The following is a 19,823-nucleotide window of genomic DNA, read 5'->3' on the forward strand; positions in this document are numbered from 1 at the left end:
TATCAATAAGAGAGAAGGCATGCACACTTTAAATTCTGTCCATTTTGAGAAGAACTGTACTCAGGGAATGGAAATCACAGCTGAACATGAAGTCTCTTAAACCACATAGGAATATTAAGAGTCCATTTCCATTTACACCCATGTGTAAGCCCTGCTTCCATCAGCAAGTCCCTGGAAGTGCTCAGCAAGTCTGAAAACGTGCTTCTGCCGCACTGATCCCAACAAATTCACCCACTATTTTCCTCACTCATCCTCCTTACTGCAAGGCACTCAGCCAGACACTGAGAGGTCAGTGGTGATGAAGATGGACACACTGTTCTTGTGGAGTTCATAGTCTAGTCCATGATGGTTTATACCCTGCCTCTTTGCTTCCAACCCAAAGCAATCAGGATTGAACCTCAGTGACATCTCTATTGTCCTTTGGTCACGTACTTCTTTTTATTTTTTGACTACGCTAGGTCTTCACTGCGGCACGTGGGCTTTCCCTACTTGCACCGTGCAGGCTCTCCAGTTGCGGTGCACAGGCTTGGTTGCCCTGCGGTATGCGGCATCTTAGTTCCAAGACCAGGGATCGAACTCATATCCCCTGCATTGGAAAGTGGATTCTTAACCACTGGAGCACCAGGGAAGTCCCTTGTATTTCTTATGGATGAAGGCTGAGGGTGTGGTAACCAGTAAGTGGATGAACTTCTTTTAGATGACCTAGTCAGAAAATGGGACAAATATATGCCCCAGTGGTTACACATTTAAACCTGAGTAGTTGTGTGGTCCCTGCTACCACTCCAGAGGGCTGTGTTGGTTGCTACAGTGAAGTTTTGGGCCTTACAGAGGCTTCTTTGTTGTTCAGTCACTCAGTCGTGTCCGACTCTTTGAGACTCCACAGACAGTAGCATGTCAGGCTTCCCTGTCCTTCACCACCTCCTGGAGTTTGCTCAAACTCATGTCCATTGAGTTGGTGATGCCATCCAACCATCTCATCCTCTGTCGCCCCCTTCTCCTCCTGTGCTCAATCTTTCCCAGCATCAGGGTCTTTTCCAATGAGTCAGCTCTTTGCATCAGGTGGCCAAAATATTAAAGCTTCAGCTTCAGCATCAGTGCTTCCAGTGAATATTCAGGGTTGAATTCCTTTAGAAATGACTAGGAGGCCTCTGTTCTCCTTGCTCTCCAAGGGACTCTCAAGGCAAACAGAGGCCTCCTAGTCCTTTATAACCAGTGAGAGGAATAAGAACACGAGAGGGAGAAGAATCCTTTGTCACCTCATCTCCTTTCTCATCACATTGCTCCTTCCCATGTAAATCAAGAGAAATGAAGGATAAATGAAAAATAAACAGGAACTTCCCTGGCGGTCCAGCGGTTAAGACTTTGCCCTCCAATGCAGGGGTTACAGGTTCGATCCCCGGTCAAGGAGCTAAGACCCCACATGCCTCTCGGCCAAAAAACCAAAACATGAAACAGAAGCAATATTGAAACAAATTCAACAAAGACTTTAAAAATGGTTCACACACACAAAAAATCTTTAAAAAGATAAAAAAATATATTTTAAAAATAAAGAATAAAAACAAAAACAGGCCCTGGAAGAATGAACTTCTCCAAAACTATTTCGGGGGGTGGGGTAGATTCACTGAAGCTACTGAATTTATAAATTTTCGTTTTGTAAGTATTCAGAGAGAAGAAGCAAACTTCAGAGGAAGTGTACCAACTCCGCTTACTCTAGCAAGATGGCAGCAGCAGGCTTCAGTGAGCACAGGATTGTTCCAGTCTCTAAGCCATTTTCCTGTGTATGGTTTGAGTCATTCTCAAATACCTCCCCAGACCAGAGAGGTAACTAAACTGAGCTAAAGGTGCCAAGTGTAAGTGGCAGGGGCCGACACACTCTGGAAAATGTATGTCTTATCCAAGATAGTAGAAGAAGGAATGAAAATTGTTCAAGAGAAACCAATAATCTGGATTCTTCCGTGAAACCACCTGATGTTTTTTAAATATCGGCAATGGATTTTAAAAAACTTAAATGTCATCTTGGTTCATCTGTGATTCATCCAGAGGTCATTAATTTACAGCTGCTGGTCTATGGCAACTTGGCTGTGTTTGCACAGAAACACGGAACTCATCACAGGTTTAGAAACATGATTCATCTTAGTGCTGGAAATCAGTGCAAGATACATAAGAATGCTAAAATGACCCAAAGGAAGAGGCATACAGCTATAATTGAAATGAAAAAAGAGAAAAATTTAAAACTTTAGAAAGATGAAAAAATAATGACCATTACTGGTGTACATACTGGATGAAGGCTGATCGTAAAAATGATACTAAAAGGTGGATAGCAAATCATGCAAAATGTTGAAACAGGATTGACCTATGTTTTAATTATCACCACCATCATCATCTGCTAGAATCTAGGGGAAAGTCTTTAGTGTGATAAATATCGTATATCTAATATTAATTCAGAGGAGGAAAGCTAAGTATTTTGAGTAATAACATTCCATGGCAAATGACTGCTGAAAGTTGTGGCAAAGTATGGGTAAGTCCATTGGTTCAAGGCCTGTTTCACTAAAGCTTGTGTTAAGGTTCTAGCACAGATTCAGGCATCCATTCATTCATTTGACAAATATTTATTGAGCAAGTACTATGTGCCAAATACCATCAGAGACACTGGAGATACTATACTTCATGAATCAGACAAAAAGTTCCTGACCTTTTCAAGTTGGCATTCCAGTTGAGGCAGATAATATATTAATACAAGATACATTGGTTTATTCTATATTAGATGATACGTGATACGTCTTAGGGAGAAAAAAATTGAGTCAGGGAAGGAGAATAGAAGTTTGTGTGTAGAATGTGTGCATCCTTCTGCAGAGAGAAGGGTGAAGTGGATTTGAGATTCCAAATAAGGGGACAGGAACGGCCTCACTGAGAAAGTGACATTTGCATAGACACATGAGGGAGGTGAGGGCTGACGGCGAGGGAGCAGAAGTGGACCAAGACTTGAGGTAGGGCAAGAAAAGTCCAGGCAGAAGGAACAAGCGCAAATGCCCCGAGGGAAAGGCGCACGCGTCACTCTCAGTAGCAACACAATGAAGCCAAGAACTAGGAAGGGCCAGAGCAGGAGCAGTTGAGGTCAGAGAGGCCTGATCACACAAAGGGTTGGCTTTTTACTAGAATTGGCTTTTTCCCTGCAGGAAGTCACTCCAGGGAAGGCGGTCTAATAAAAGGAGTTACAGGATTTGACATATGTTTTATTTTTACTTCTTTTTGTTTTTGGCCATGCCAAACAACTTGCAGGATCTTAGTTCCCCAACCACGGATCAAACCTAAGTCCCATGCAATGGAAGCATGGAGTCCTAACCACTGGACTGCCAGGGAAATCCCTGACATGTTTTCAAAGAATCCTTTGGACTGCTGTCTTGATTGAACTAAAAGAGAGCAAAAGCAGGGTCAGTGAGACCAGCTGGGAGCTGTTGCAATAATCTAGGTGAGACAACAGTGGTTTGCACTAAGGTCTTGGCAGCGGAGATGGCAAGAAGGCATCAGACTCTGTGTAGATTTTGTCATCAGCACTGGAAGGATTTGCTGACCTGCTCTGCAGCACATGAGAAAATGAAGAGTCAGTGATGACTCCAAGGGCTCTTGCCTGAGTCATCAGAAGGATGGAGCTGGCATTAACAGACATGGGGAAGACTGGATGAAGAGCAGGTTTGAGGGGGTGGGGAAGAACAGCAAGAATTCAGTTTGAGACCCTTTAAGCCTGCTGGGGATCCAATAAAGAGATGCTGAGTAGGCAGTTGGATACAGCGTCTGGAGGTCCACACTGCAGGTTTAAATTTGAAGTCATCAGCATATATTCAGTATTTAAGGCTGTGAGGTTGGATGAGATCACCTAGAGGGTAAATACAGATAAAGAAGAAAACAGATCAAGTTCTGAGCTTTGGCGCACTCCAACATAAAAGGTTAGGAAAATGAAGAGGACCAGTAAAGCATACTAAGAAGGAATTCGAAGAGAGATAGGAGATAAATCAGGTGACTGATGACCTAAGGCCTAGGGAAGATAGATCTCAAGTTGAGAAGATTCAACCTCTGGAAAGCTGCTGATGGTCACATGAGGACAGACAGCAACTGACCACTGGACCCAGAAACATGGAGGCCGTGAGTAAACAGGCGAGAGCAGTTTGGTGGAAGAGAGGGACTAAAGTCCCATGGGAGAACGACTCCAAAAGAATGGGAGGGAAGAACTTGGAGTCAGCAACTATAAACCAATTTCAAAAGGTTTATTGTAAGGGGAAGCAGAGAAATATTGCGGAAGCTTATTCAAGGGGGAAGTGGGCTTAAGAGATTTTTTTTTTTTAAGACAGGAGTAATAACAGTTTGTTCCTATGATTCCAGGAATTACCCAGCAGAGAGAAAGATAAAAATAATCCAAGAGACAGAGGAGAGATCTGTTGGAGCAATTTTCTTGAATAGATAAGAGAAGATGAGCTCTAGTGGACAAATGGTGGGGTTGGCCTTGGTTAGGAGTGGGACAACTCATCCACAGACAGAGTGAATGGTCACAGGGACTGAGAGGTGGGACTGTGAAAATTCTGATCGCTTTTTTTTTTTTAAGGATCAATTATGGTGCGTTTTTTAAAGGATTTTTTTTTTTTGAGGATCATTTTTAAAGTCTTTCCAATATTGTTTCTGCTTTATGTTTTGATGTTTTGGCTGAGAGGCACTTGGGATCTTAGCTCCCAGACCAGAGATTGAACCCTTGCCCTCTGCATTGGAAGCCGAAGTCTTAACCACTGGATTGCCAGGCGAAGTCTTAACCACTGCCTCTATTTTCACAATGAAGGATTTGGGGAAAGGAGCCGTAGAAGGGTTGTAGAAAACTACTTAATACAAATAATTGTCTAGGACTTTGGAAGACTGAATGCTTTAGGAACAGAGGGTATGATTGCTGAGCAATATCCAAGGCTAGGGATTATATTTAAAAATATATTTTTCTTTTAATTTCTTAAACTTTCATTTTTGAAGTCATTTCAGAATTACAAAAAAGACACAAAAATAGTTCAAAAGAATTTCCATATGCACCTCACTCAGCTTCCCCAAATGTCAACATCTTATTTAATCACAGTACAAATGTCCATATCAGAAAGTTATCACAGATCTACCTTCACTAAACTACAGACTGAAACTACTGAAATTTTGAAAAACTTTCAAATTTAGCAAACTGTCATATGAATGTTCTTTTTCTAGACTAGGATTCAATCCACAGTCCCATATTCTACTTAGTTGTTTTTTCAGTCTCCTCTAATCTGGGACAAGTCTTCAATCTGTCTTTCATCACCTTGACACCTTCGAAAAGGCTAGTCACAGAAGATGCCTCTGTTTGGGCTTGTCTGTCTCCTCACAATTTAAATCAGATCTGTGTTTTTGACAAAAGTGAGGTGTCCTTTTCAGTTCGCTGCATCATGGGGCACATGACCTCTGTCAGGGTCCTTTACTGTAAAGGTACGGTTTCCTTTGTAATTAATAGTGACAATTAGGTGACCATGGATTTTAAAATATAAGCATTCTGCATGGTTTCCCCCCACCCCACACATCTCCACTGGAGTAGGTACAGAGCAGGTGGAGGGCTGATTTAAAAACGTGATATATTAAGTGAGGACCTCAAGTTATAACCTTGAACAGTTGCAGATGCCATTAAAGAGAAGGGTTAACAGCCTCAACAGATTTTCAATGTAAATCAAGATAATCAATTACAGAAAAAGATGTCTGACAGACTGATTATCAAAGCAGATAAACTATCCTGATTTTAAAGTTTTCCAAGACTGGTTGATTTATACCCATCTTTACAGGAAATACTTCTGGGAAATACTTCTTAAATCCATTTTTGTCATAACAGACTTAAGTAAGCATACTTATTGATGTGTGGCAGGGGCCACCATAGTCTTGTGAAGTTACTGTCCTACAATTAAAATAAATAATTAAGAGAAAAAGAATATTTTATAAAAAAAATAAGTATATCTGAAAACAGCCTTCTGAAATATAACCTGTTCATAAGTAGAAAAGATGTTCTAGACTTTCATTCATCCATCTAACAAATATTTATTGGACCAATTTGTAGTTCAGTCGCTAAGTTGTGTCCGGCTCTTTGTGACTCCATGGACTGCAGCATGCCAGGCTTCCCTGTCCAATATCAGGTCCCAAACTTGAACACCTGATTTGTACTACAGGTCATAGGAAAAAAAAAAAAAGATGTGCCAAATACCTAATTAAAACATTCCAGGGGCTCCATGAAAAATCAAGTGAAAGTGAAAGCTGCTCAGTCATGCCCCGCTCTTTGCGACTCCATGGACTATACAGTCCATGGGATTCTTCAGGCCAGAATACTGGAATGACTAGCCTTTCCCTTCTCCAGGGGATCTTCCCAACCCAGGGATCAAACCCAGGTCTCCCACATTGTAGGTGGATTCTTTACCAGCTGAGTCCCCAGGGAAGCGAAAAGTCAAGGTTCTCCCAAATGAAACTGAAAATATGATGAAATATCCTGAACTTCTGATAAAGTAGATGTGCCTTATTACACATTTTTCTTACGAAAGGATCTTGAGCTACTCTGTGGCTTCAGCTGTATACTCTCAAAGAAATGGCCAGGGGCGAGATGAAAAACATACCAGACCGCAAGTCAAGAGAGCATGGATTTAACTTTGACTGAGTTTCAACCTGTGTGGCTGATGAAGTCTGCAGAGCAAGGTGATTAAGAGCGCATGCTCTGGAGTTATATAAGCTTGGGTTCCTAACCAAGTTACTAGGGTTATTGTCTTTGTGCCTTTGGACAAACTTCTTAATTCCTCTAAGCCTGTTTCTTCATCACAACAGGAGAAGTAAACAGCAATCACAACCTAGCCTAGTTACAAGGTACACAGAAGAGATATACAGAGCGCATTTAGCAAAATGAACAATACACAGCACATGCACCGAACGAAGTCATAGCTAACAATCTTTATTATAGTTACTATTGTTATTAGTCCAGAGAAGGCAATGGCACCCCAATCCAGTACTTTTGCCTAGAAAATCCCATGGACGGAGGAGCCTGGTAGGCTCCGCTGTCCATGGGGTCGCTAAGAGTCGGACATAACTGAGCGACTTCATTTTCACTTTTCACTTTCATGCATTGGAGAAGGAAATGGCAACCCACCCACTTCTTGCCTGGAGAATCCCAGGGACGGGGCAGCCTGGCGGGCTGCCGTCTATGGGGTCGCACAGAGTCGGACACGACTAAAGCGACGCAGCAGCAGCAGCATTATTATTAGTCACCATTCTGCACTCCATTCTACAGAACTGTAAAATGAATGGCAGCAACTAGACCAGAATTTCCCTAACGTGAATAAAAATCTGGAAAAAACGATCCTAAACTTCGCGAGTTGTCTTTATTTTTATTAAAAAGCAAACATAAAACTTGGCATAAACTGCGTATGCCATTAGATTCCTAAAATATAAATCCAAAATCAGGTTAAAATGAAATTCAAAACAATAAGAACCAAATCAAATTAAGCATTTTAATGAGGCTAGTGGTGATTTTCTGGAATCAAATCGCCTCATGAACATGGTGCCGCTCCCCTGTGGTGCGGGCCCTTTTGTGTTCACCACTCACATTGTCTTCTGTGTTCTCATTTTTCCCGCTTCACTTTCTTTCAACTACCGCAGCCTTCAGTGGCATCGCTTGGCCTTCACTTTACATGAACTCATGATTTACTTGGAGCTGGTTCTTTCTCATTAGCTCTTGAAAATTATGGGAGGAAGCTGGCCTCAATTCCAGATGCGTCTCTTAATGCCAATACCATGGATTCCCAGCTCCAGGTCTTTTAGTCACTCTCTACTGCCTGTCAGGATCCTAATATTTAAGTCTCTCCCAGACTTACATTTTCAGCCTTACCTACCCAACTTCTCTCTAGCCAAACTAGGAGAACTCCATCATAAATTGAATTTCCATGTCCCTTCAAAACTTATATGTTGAAACCTAATCTCCAGGGTGATGGTTTTAGAGGTGAGGTCTCTGGGTGGAACCCTCGTGAATGGGATTAGTGCCCTTATAAAAGAAACCCGGAGAGCTCCCTTGCCTCTTCCATCATGCCATCATGTAAAGGCACAAGAAGAAGACAGTCACTTATGGAACAGAAAATGGGCTTCGGCAGACACCGAATCTGCTGGTGCCTAGATCTTAGACTTTCCCGCTTCCAGAACCATGAGAAATAGATGTTTACTAGGCACCCAGACTGTGGTATTTTTGCTATAGCAGCTAGAAAAGACTAAGACACTTCCAAAATACTCCTTTAGAACTTGCTGAGATTTTCTTTATGGCCAAGTAGGGATGGTCAGAGAAGGCAATGGCACCCGACTCCAGTACTCTTGCCTGGAGAATCCCATGGATGGAGGAGCCTGGAAGGCCACAGTCCATGGGGTCGCTAAGGGTTGGACATGACTGAGCTACTTCACTTTCACTTTTCACTTTCATGGATTGGAGAAGGAAATGGCAACCCACTCCAGTGTTCTTGCCTGGAGAATCCCAGGGACGGGGGAGCCTGTTGGGCTGCCGTCTATGGGGTTTCACAGAGTCAGACACGACTGATGCTACTTAGCAGCAGCAGCAGGGATGGTGATTGCAGCCATGAAATTAAAAGATGCTTACTCCTTGGAAGGAAAGTTATGACCAACCTAGAGAGTATATTGAAAAGCAGAGATATTACTTTGCCAACAAAGGTCCGTCTAGTCAAGGCTATGGTTTTTCCAGTAGTCATGTACGGATGTGAGAGTTGGACTGTGAAGAAAGCTGAGCGCCAAAGAATTGACGCTTTTGAACTGTGGTGTTGGAGAAGACTCTTGGTGCCTTGGACTGCAAGGAGACCCAATCAGTCCATTCTAAAGGAGATCAGTCCTGGGTGTTCTTTAGAAGGAATGATGCTAAAGCTGAAACTCCAGTACTTTGGCCACCTCATGCAAAGAGTGACTCATTGGAAAAGACCCTGATGCTGGGAGGGATTGGGGGCAGGAAGAGAAGGGGACAACAGAGGATGAGATGGCTGGATGGCATTACTGACTCGATGGACATGAATTTGAGTGAACTCCAGGAGTTGGTGATGGACAGGGAGGCCTGGCATGCTGCAATTCATGGGATCGCAAAGAATTGGACACAACTGAGTGACTGAACTGAACTGAACTGAGGCATCAATCTTGGTCAATATTTCTTGTGTACTGAAGACACTGTGTGTTTTCTGATTACTGGATACAGTTATCTATAAATGCCTGTCAGATCAAACATCAATTGGGTTGTTCAATTCTTCTGTATCCTTAGTAATCTTTTGTTTGCTCAAGCTCTTAGTTACTGAGAAATGTGTTTTTAAAAGATCCCCATTTTAGAAGTTAATTTATCAATAACATCTCCTTGTAACTTGGTCGATTTTTTTTTCATGCATTTAGAAGTTATGTTGTTTGGTACAGACAGTCTGATGTTGGCATATCATCTTGATGAATCATTTCCTTGCATCCTTAAAAAATAAGTCCATGAGAGACTACTTTGCAATATTCGTATACTTCTTGCCCAGCCTAATGGTCCACTTCCTTGACACTTCATTGGCTAAGGTGTAGATTTTTTAGTTCTGGAAAATGGGTGTCAGTTTTGAGGACATTCTCATTTAATTCTCACAATAACTCCACGTAGGCGAGGCACCATTACTGTCTCAGTTTTACAGATGTGAACATTAACAGCCAGATGGTTGAGAAACTTGATCAAAGTTATACAGCTAGTAAATGGTGGAGATAGTACTCAAACCATGCTTGTTTGGCTTTGGGGCCCAAATATACATAATATCTCATCTTAAATAGCTGAGGTAGATAAACTGGGTACATTAGGTATACACACACACACACACACACACAAAGATCCCTTCAAAATCACCAGGGGGAACAATAAATACTAAAATATAAATGTAGGCAAGACACTAGAAGAAGTCATTTATAATAGAAAACATTCAGTAATAAACAGAGAAAAAGACGTTTAAGCTCATTAATGATCATATGCTAATTAAAATAAGATGTTACTTCCCATCTATTAGAGTAGCAAAGATTAACAAATTGATGAATTCCCAGAATCAGTTAGACTGAAGGAAAATAAATATCCTTACATACAACTGGTGGGTGCTTAAATCAAGACTTCTAGAAGACAAATAGGGAATATGTAATATGGAAAAAAATTCTCACATTTTTGAGAGAACAGTAAGGTTATAAAATAGGAATGGGGCAGAATATTTTAAAATTTAAATATATATATATGTGTGTGTGTACATGTATATAAAATACTTTAAATTATCTACATCATATCAAACTGTTAACAGTAGTTATTGCTATTTGAAAGAATTACAGGAAATTTTTCCTCTCTCTTTTTTAATCTGTATAATTGATTTTTCAACAATAAACATACATTAATTTCATGACTCCTGAGCCTGAAAAATCAAAGGCTGGGATTGGAAAGAGTAAAGTAGGTCTGTACTGTCCCATAAGATAGCTGAGATAAAATATCAGGTGAAAAAAATTAAGTTACCAAATACTATAGATAATATAATCTCTTCACATAAAAGTTATATATTATATACATCATATATATATATAAATTCTAGACTATTACACACCAAACATTTAGGATTGGGGAGAAGACAGAGAAGACATTTATTTTCTATCCTTCTGTATTGTTTTTTCCCAATAAGCATTAATCAGTTTGTAATTAAAACATTCAATTAAAAATATGAAAGTTGGAAGAGCCGCTGATCAAAATCCATCAAGTAGGCACATATTTTTGTTCATTAAATCACAGAAATATCAAACTCAAGTGCTTCCATCCACCAAAGCTTAACAGATGTTATTTAATGGCAAATAACATTACCCAGTCTAATACCTGAAAATCAAATAGATTTATAGACATTCTTACTCTAAGACTAGTATATGGAAATATACCAGTGTTGGTATAACTGAATTGAATATTGGAAAATACTGGTCAATGCTGGAAAGTATTAACATATTCAATAATTATTTAGCTACACATGCTAATTGGGGATTCCCTGGAGGCTCAGCAGTAAATAATTGGCCTGTGATGCAGAAGACACAGGACACTCAGGTTCAATCCCTGGGTCGGGAAGATCCCTTGGAGGAGGGCATGGCAACCCACTCCAGTATTCTTGCCTGGAGAATCCCATGGACAGAGGAGCCTGGTGGGCTACAGTCCATAGCATCAAAAGAGTTGGACACAACTGAAGGACTGACCATGCACACACACACCTATTGATTAATTGATCAATAACAGGTCATGTATTGGTGTTTTTCTTTCTGGCTTACTTCACTCTGTATAATAGGCTCCAGTTTCATCCACCTCATTAGAACTGATTCAAATGTATTCTTTTTAATGGCTGAATAATACTCCATTGTGTATATGTACCACAGTTTTCTTATCCATTCATCTGCTGATACTAAGGCATATATATGGAATTTAGAAAGATGGTAACAATAACCCTGTGTACGAGACAGCAAAAAAGACACGGATGTATAGAACAGTCTTATGGACTCTGTGGGAGAGGGAGAGGGTGGGAAGATTTGGGAGAATGGCATTGAAACATGTAAAATATCATGTATGAAATGAGTTGCCAGTCCAGGTTCGATGCACGATACTGGATGCTTGGGGCTGGTGCACTGGGACGACCCAGAAGGATGGAATGGGGAGGGGGGAGGGAGGAGGGTTCGGGATGGGGAACACATGTATACCTGTGGCGGATTCATTTTGATATTTGGCAAATCTAATACAGTTATGTAAAGTTTAAAAATAAAAGAAAATTAAAAAAAAAAAAAATAACAGGTCATGAATGTAAATTAGTCATAGAACCTCAGAGCATGAATATGGAAGGAGGCTTAGAGGTGAGGAAACAGGTTCTCAGAAGAAGACCATGGGAGGCAGTAATAGTCCCATGTTCTGAGTCCCAGTTCAGTTTTAGAAAATTTCTAGACGGATAACACAGATGACAACCATCCCAACAGTTCTAATGGCTCTTCCTATGGAGACTGAGGATAAAGCTCTCCTAGAGTGACTCAGTAAAGGTATTTCTTATTTCACCATTGATCGCACATTCAACAAACATACCCATTGTTTAAAAAACAATGTATAAAACCCTATAAAGGGCAATTTACTGTTTTAAGAGACAGGTTCTTGATCTTATCTCTGATTGGGGCTGTGGTATTTCCAACTTCCTGTGCTTCACCCATACCCCTTCAAAAGCCTGTCCTTTCTAAGAGAGGTACTACGAGGCACCTGGCAGAGAGGTGCCTGTTCATCTTTGTGCAGATGTTCCTGAAGGGCAGAGGTCATCTGGGGGAGTCCTAGAGGTCAAGCAGGAGACACAGTCCTCTCTTGCATTTCAACCAAAGTCCTTCCCCTCTGAGGCTGCCTCATCCTCCAGCCACAAATGGTTAACTCAGAAAAATTCTGACCTCTTCATAGACATACCTTTCACTACTAGAGCAAGTTCTTGAAGCATTCGGTGTTCTAATACTTCCACATGTTATAGAAAACACTTCTCTTTGAAAATGAGTTTTTCCTCTTGAAAATAATAAATAAGTAAAACACATTTTTTTTTTTTTTTGCCAGACTACATGCCTTGTGGGATCTTAGTTCCATGACCAGGGATTGAACTTCTATCCCCTGCAGTGGAAGTGTAGAGTTTTAGCCACTGGATCACCATGGAATTCCCAAAATGCATGTATTAAAAACACTTTGGACTAAGTCTAGTCCTCAGGTGTGGGTCTAAAAATTACAGCTGCTCTAATTCATTAAGAGCTGTGAGCTCTTCTTGCAGCTCACAGGACGAGATTAGCAAAACCGGTCCTTCTTGTTCCTAACGAAATAATTCCTACTATGCAAATGGTGGCAAGCCGGATTTGTTACACCCGTGGTTCCACTTTCAATCACTGTGGTCTATCACTTTTTAGCTCCTCACTGACCCCATCTCCCTTCACTGGGGACATCAAGTGCCTCACAACTATATGCTGAGAAGAAGCAGAGACCGAAAGTGAGGAGGAGATGTTTTTTTCTCCTCCCCAAAGGGATTACTTGGGCAAAGTGATACACAAAGGTACAAATCCGCTCTGGAAGCAGTCCTCTTCAATGTAGGGAGTCTGGGTTTGGGAAGTGGGGGTTGGGGAAGAAGGGGATGGTCTGGTTTCCTTAGATGTTGCTGGAAGAAGAGGTGACTAAAAGTATCTCCGGATGAGTCTGATACAGGTGGTTTGGAGAGTGATGGGGGTGTGGGGTTCCTGGGTGCAAGGGAAGTACCCCACCAGAAATGGCATGCAAGGTCTCCATGACTCAGGACAAGGTACCCTCTAACGAGAAGCAGGAGCACAGACTTACTCTCATGCTATTTGGTGGCTGGCTGAAAATCTCTTGTAGTTAATGGAACCTCTTCTCTAAAGCAAGTCTTAAGCAGAGCCATATATTAACATGTCAACCAGATTAAAAGGGTAGTTTCTTTGCTTGGAATTGCAGTGGAGGGAAGAATAAAGCCCCATAATCTGTCTTCCCTAAAGCCCCTGAGCAGAGCCGGACTCCATATCTCTCCCATTGGAGGGTATTGGTTCACCTGGAATAACTGGCAGAGGAAATGAAGGAACAGGGAGAGGAAAGAAGCAATGTCTTGGGACTCATGGACTTCAATCCTGATATAACGTTCGACATCAAAACTTCTGGGAGCGAAGATCCCATGTGCCTTACCGCCAACAAACCAAAGCATAGAAGCAATATTATAACAAATTCAACAGAGACTTTAAAAATTGTCCACATCAAAAGAAAAAAAAAATCTTTAAAAGAAAACATAAAGGTGGGGTGATTGAGACTGTTGTAAATCTTGAACTGTCAAAAGCAAACTAAACTTGCTGTGTGATACTGAAACAAAAGGGATGGTTCTGTGTGACCAGTTGTGGTGTAACAAGTGAAGAGTTCTTCACCAACACAGAGCATATCAAGCACCATGACAGGTCCAGGCAACCAGTGCTCTTCCTACCCATGGTCCCCGCACACAATTTAAGCCACGCAACACTTAGGGCAGATGGCATAATATGGCTTCCCTGGTGGCTCAGTGGTAAAGAATCCTGCCAATGCAAGAGACGTGAGTACGACCCCTGGGTCAGGAAGATCTCCTGGAGAAGGAAATGGCAACCCACTCCAGTATTCTTGCCTGGAGAATTCCATGGACGTAGGAGCCTGGCGGGCTGCAATCCATGGGCTCACAAGAGTCCGATTCAACTTAGCAACTAAACAACACTTAGGGCCATAAGGGCATAAAACAGAACGATAGGTTTGAAAAACGAATCCACCATATTTACTGTTTAAGATCATAAACTGCTACTTGCCTTAGAATGAAGAGTAAGCTCTTTACAAAGCATTTCTGCTCACCTACGGCTCTAAATGCTAGACGTCTTTTTTGAGGACTGAACCAAGAATAAGGAACTTCTACACCTCATGGGAACTGCATGTGCCTTTTGAATTTTGGTACAAAACCCTAGAAGGTCCCAAGGAATCAGTAGATTGTTCTCCCAAAGACTGGAGTGCACATTAGAGGGAAAAAAAAAAAAAAAACACAGAAAAATATATGCTTTCAGAACATTCTTCCCTCTAGCAATTCCAAAGAGGGTCACTCTGCAGCTCTTTTGGGCTTTTTCACTTTTGTCTGGCTCACCAGCTGGCCTGGAGGACACGGAGAACAAGGCAGCTTTCATCTCTGGGTCACTGGTTGACATCCATCATGGATTAGGTCCAGTTCCATCCATGCGGATGGCGACTCAAAGACTCCACTCACCTGGACGACACGGGTCAAGGCACACCCTGCACCAGGACATTGTCAGGCACGAGCTGTCCCACGGTTGCTCCGCAGCCCAGAGGGGTATACAGACCAATGACAGAACAGAGGGCCCTGCCCGGAGCATTGGTTAACATCCTGAGAACTGCATGCCTCTTTCACCAACATATCAGAGATGTTAGCATACCACGTGTGATATTTTATGGATAATTGCCCAGGAGTCACCCTTGAACCCTCCAAATAACTTCAGTTAACATCAACTATAATCACATAAAGCAGGGACAACACAGATGGGAAACCTGAGCCATTTGTTTTTAATCACTAGCATCTAATGAGAACTCAACTCTACCCTGCAAGAACTTAAGTCCTTGACCCAGTTCTCTCTTTAAATCCTCACAATATGCTGAGTCAGGTACCACTTTACCCCAATTTTATAGGTGAAGAAACCACAGGAGCTTAGAGGGGGTTGAGTAGCTGGATCAAAGGCACAGAGTTATCAAGCGGCAGCCAGGGATCTGAACGCAGCAGAGCTGAGCTATGCTCCTTTTGGTTGACACTTGATGCAGATAACAGAATTTTCAATTAACATGAGAACTCTGGGGTAAGACACAACATAAAATCAACACTTAGATGAGTCCCTTCCACTCACAGAATGAAAGACAATGCTTAGTCAACTTAACATTAAGGAAACAAATATTATTTACCTTTTTCTGGTGAAGGACACAATCATACAACATATACAGATGCCTAATATCATCTGAAGGGCTTCCCAGGTAGCTCAGTGGTAAAGAATCTGCATGCCAATACCGGAACAGTAGAAGACACAGGTTCGCTCCCTGGGTCAGGAAGATCCCCTGGAGAAGTAAATGGCAACCCACTCCAGTTTTCTTGCCTGGAGAATCCCATGGACAGAGGAGCCTGGCGGGCTACAGTCCACGGGGCTGCAAAGAGTCAGGCACGACTGAGCATGCGTGCAACACGTGCACGCACACACAATATCAGCAGGTCACAGATAACCTAAAACAATCACTGAAACTAAGGAAATACAGAAGTATTTCTGAGTATTCCAGGTAGTGTGACTAAATAACATTATTCTACCTGACCAACGTAATAAAAAATGTTTAAAAATTTAAAAACTTCAAGTTGTCATAACTATATATAAATAAAGCCTTTGAAAAGATTTAAAATGTCATTTTAATGTCTAAAATTAGAAAGCTTCCCAGTGAATCACCTGTTGTTTTCTTAAAGTTAAAAGTTGAGCACCTAGAAAAGAGCTTTACGCATAATTTCCAATAAATCATTCTGGAATGAATGGCTGAATTCATGAATGTGCTTTTAAAACAGATAGACATTGTTCTTTCATTATGTTTGGGTTTTTTTTTTTTAATTCTGTGATGCAGGTTGTATGCTGCTGCTGCTGCTGCTGCATCACTTCAGTCGTGTCCGACTCTGTGCGACCCCATAGAGGGCAGTCCGCCAGGCTTCCCGTCCCTGGGATTCTCCAGGCAAGAACACTGGAGTGGGTTGCCATTTCCTTCTCCAATGCATGAAAGTGAAAAGTGAAAGTGAAGTCGCTCAGTCGTGTCTGACTCCTAGCGACCCCATGGACTGCAGCCAACCAGGCTCCTCCGTCCATGGGATTTTCTAGGCAAAAGTACTGGAGTGGGGTGCCAGTGCCTTCTCTGGAAGGTTGTATGACCTTCCCTTATTAATAATTTTTTTGGAAAAAAAAAAATCCCAGGACTATCATCCTGAAAGACAACAAGAAAAAACTAAATAACTGGTTAAAAATTAATTAAGAACAGAAATGAAGTTTTTGCTTGTGCAACAAGATGTGTTTGTGTTAGTGTGTGTTAGTCATTCAGTCGTGTCCAACTCTTTGCAACCCCATGGACTGCACCCACCAGGCTCCTCCGTCCATGGGATTTTCTGGAAAAGAATACTGGAGTGGGTTGCCATTTCCTTCTTTAGGGGATCTTCCCCATCCAGGAATTGAACCCAGGTCTCCTGCATTGCAAGCAGACTCTTTACCGTGAGATAGGAGAGGTTTAAAAAAAAGAAGCTACTTTAAAATATCTTTATTAACATTTAAGAAAATACAAAATTGTTCTGTATGAAGCAGAATGAAAGAACATGAAACAAAAATATATGTTTAAGCCACTGTGACTGATAAAAAGAGTAAAGACATTTTTTAGTATATATATAAAAAACTCAGGTCAAGAGAATACCTCTTTCTCAAAAGCATTTTTGTGCCTTGGCTTACCTTGGAGACTTAATGGTTTACCCAATGTGCTCTCAAAGTTAACTATTCATTTTTTAAAAGAACTTCTAAGAATTAACATGAGCATAAACATAAAAATCACTGCCATTATTTCCATAAAGTAAAATGCTAAATTAAATTTACGCTGACCAAACTATTCCAGAAACCTCCAATCCTTTTAAAAAGGAAAACAAATTAACAGAGCCTTATATAGAAAACAGAGAAAATTTCTACCAACAGTTTCTACACGATTCCAACAAAGCTGAGTCTTTTCACCAATAGCAAATCTGAGATCCCCCAAGTATCCCCCACTCATTAGAAAAATCAATAGCACTACCTGCAGGGTGTAAAAGATTGCTTGTGCATAAGGCTTTTATCTCATTTTTAGCAACATTTTTTAAAAAATGCAGGATGTACACAACCTTGGCACTCACCATTACCGTGGCCTCCTGAACACAATCTGTTAAAAGTGTTGTGGTTCAGTTTGTCAAGCTTCATCGCACAGTTCTGCCAAATTGCAAAGCTAATGGGACAATCAAAAGGCTGCCTGTACTGTACATCAGGTAAAGGAAGCCTTTAAAATCAAAGAGGGAGTTGTATTATTTAAAGAGACATGATTATTTAAACAAAAACAAGGAGAAAAGGAGATTGAGGTAGCAATACTCTCCAAAAAATTTTTTAAATTAATAAATTAAGTAAAAATAATAAAAGAACCCAAATTGAATGTAATGTGTACTTTCTAAATCTGGCCTGCACTTGTACATCATTTCCATAGATAAAGCATATAATTTGTGTTAGAAAAACTGATATATATATATGTGTATATATATACACACATATAACACCAAGCCATGAATTTAATTTTCATAATCACAATCTCATTTGCCTAAACATTGCATGCTAAATAACAGGAGGAGGAAGCAGTAGAAGACAAAATATTCACACCTCTGGAGGTTACATATTAATCGGCCCTAGTTTCTGCCTGGTATTTGCTAGAAGAAATCTGCAGGCAATGAAGCCTGATGCCTGATTCCATGTGTGACAAAGCATTTTTTAAAAAACTATTGATAAGCATATCGCTTTGATTTTTGACTATGCAATCCTAAGCATAAATTTCAAAGGCCAAGCACTGGTGGGTAAAACTTAATCTCAGTAGTTCTTGCAGTTCAAACAACTTTTATGAGGACAGAGGGGGGAAAAAGTGAAAGTGTTGTCTCTCAGTCAAGTCCAACTCTTCGCAACCCCATGGACTCTAGCCTGACAGCTCGTCTGCCCATGGGATTCTCCAGGCAAGAATACTGGAGTGGGTAGCCATTCTCTTCTCCAGGGGATCTTCCTGACCCAGGGATGGAACCCATATCTCCTGCATTGCAGGCAGATTCTTTACTATCTGAACCACCAGGGAAGCCCCAAGAGGATAGGAACCCGGCTCTATCTATTGGAACATAAACCTTTTTTATGGGTAAAAATATAAACATCTTTCACACTTACAAAATATGCACAACACATATTACTTGAGATAAAATCTAGCAAATCAGATTTGCGTATTGTCAACTCTCTCATCTTGCTGAGAAGCTAATTCATCTATACAGTGGATACAGACAAAAATGGAATAAATTCATGGTCTGGGGCAGCAGTGTAATCGGGACATAGCTATTTTAAAATTAAAAGAAACCACATGCAAAGGAAAACAAGGTGCAGAATATTTCCCAGAATCTGATTAAATACTTTTTTGACTTTTCCACTTTTTTAAATTGACTATTTAAAAATGTATGTTTGTTCCTACGGAGAAAAAGAAAGAGCAGTTAGGGAGAAAATCTTGAAAGATCCCTAAAGTTACAAAGATTTACACACAAGTCTCATCTTCCAACAGCTGTTACTAAAGTTCCTACACTTGTAAAATAAAGCACAACAAAACACAAGACTGGAAGGAAACTCCATCTACTTTACTTTCTGAATTGGGATTCACACACCTGCCTAATGAATTTTCCCTCTCACACTCTCTCCCTCAAATCTCCAAAGAGACGTATGCACATACATGCAAACACACACGATGTATCGATCACTGGACATACAGGTTCATCAACACCACGACCCAGGACACAAATCACGGAATGAATCAGGATAAATAACGAGGGCAGTGAGAAATGGCTTTCTTTCAAAGCCCGCTCGATCCTTTATGCCCTATTTCTTTCTACAAGTTTCGTCTTCAGCGAAGAACTTTAAAGGATCAGGAAGACAAAACAGGTTGCATTAAAAGAAGAGAAACAGAATGCTCGCTATTCTGGAGCCCTGCAAAATCAGCCAGGCGACTAAGGCTGCGCAGAAGTGCAGGACGAAAGAACACCAGCCCGGACCCTAGATACCCGAGTTAAGCATCTTGCAAGTGAGAAAAGTAAATACATGTTAGTGGTCACTGTCATTAAGAATAAAAGCAGTAATAACGATTGTCACCACGGGGTTCCGTACAGCAGGTGCACGTGGAGCGGGCTTCTCCTGCAGTCGCGCACAGCGGCCGACGAAGGCTAGAAGGCTCCGCGCGCGCCGCCCGCTGGGGCGGGACCAGCTGAGCGGGGCTCCGCGGGCGGGTGCGCGCCCCGCCCGGCCCCGCCCTCCCCTCCTGCGCCTGCGCGCTCGGCAGAAGGGACGTGGGTATTGGCTTCTGGTTGCTAGGAGACTTGCCCGCTTGGCCCCACCTG

The 19,823-nt window shown here is 41.4% G+C and overlaps 1 protein-coding gene across 1 annotated transcript in view; it reads right to left on the bottom strand.

Annotated features, from left to right (window-relative positions):
- Nucleotides 1–19,681, bottom strand: part of LCP1 (lymphocyte cytosolic protein 1) — a 103,109-nt gene extending 83,428 nt beyond the window's left edge. The window contains exon 1 of the mRNA XM_055542059.1: nt 19,594–19,681. The gene's annotated coding sequence lies outside the window, so the exon portion shown is untranslated. The remainder of the gene's footprint in view (nt 1–19,593) is intronic.
- Between the last annotated feature and the right edge of the window lie 142 nt (nt 19,682–19,823).

Source organism: Bubalus kerabau, chromosome 12 (genome assembly GCF_029407905.1).
Source record: "Bubalus kerabau isolate K-KA32 ecotype Philippines breed swamp buffalo chromosome 12, PCC_UOA_SB_1v2, whole genome shotgun sequence".
NCBI lineage: Eukaryota > Metazoa > Chordata > Mammalia > Artiodactyla > Bovidae > Bubalus > Bubalus kerabau.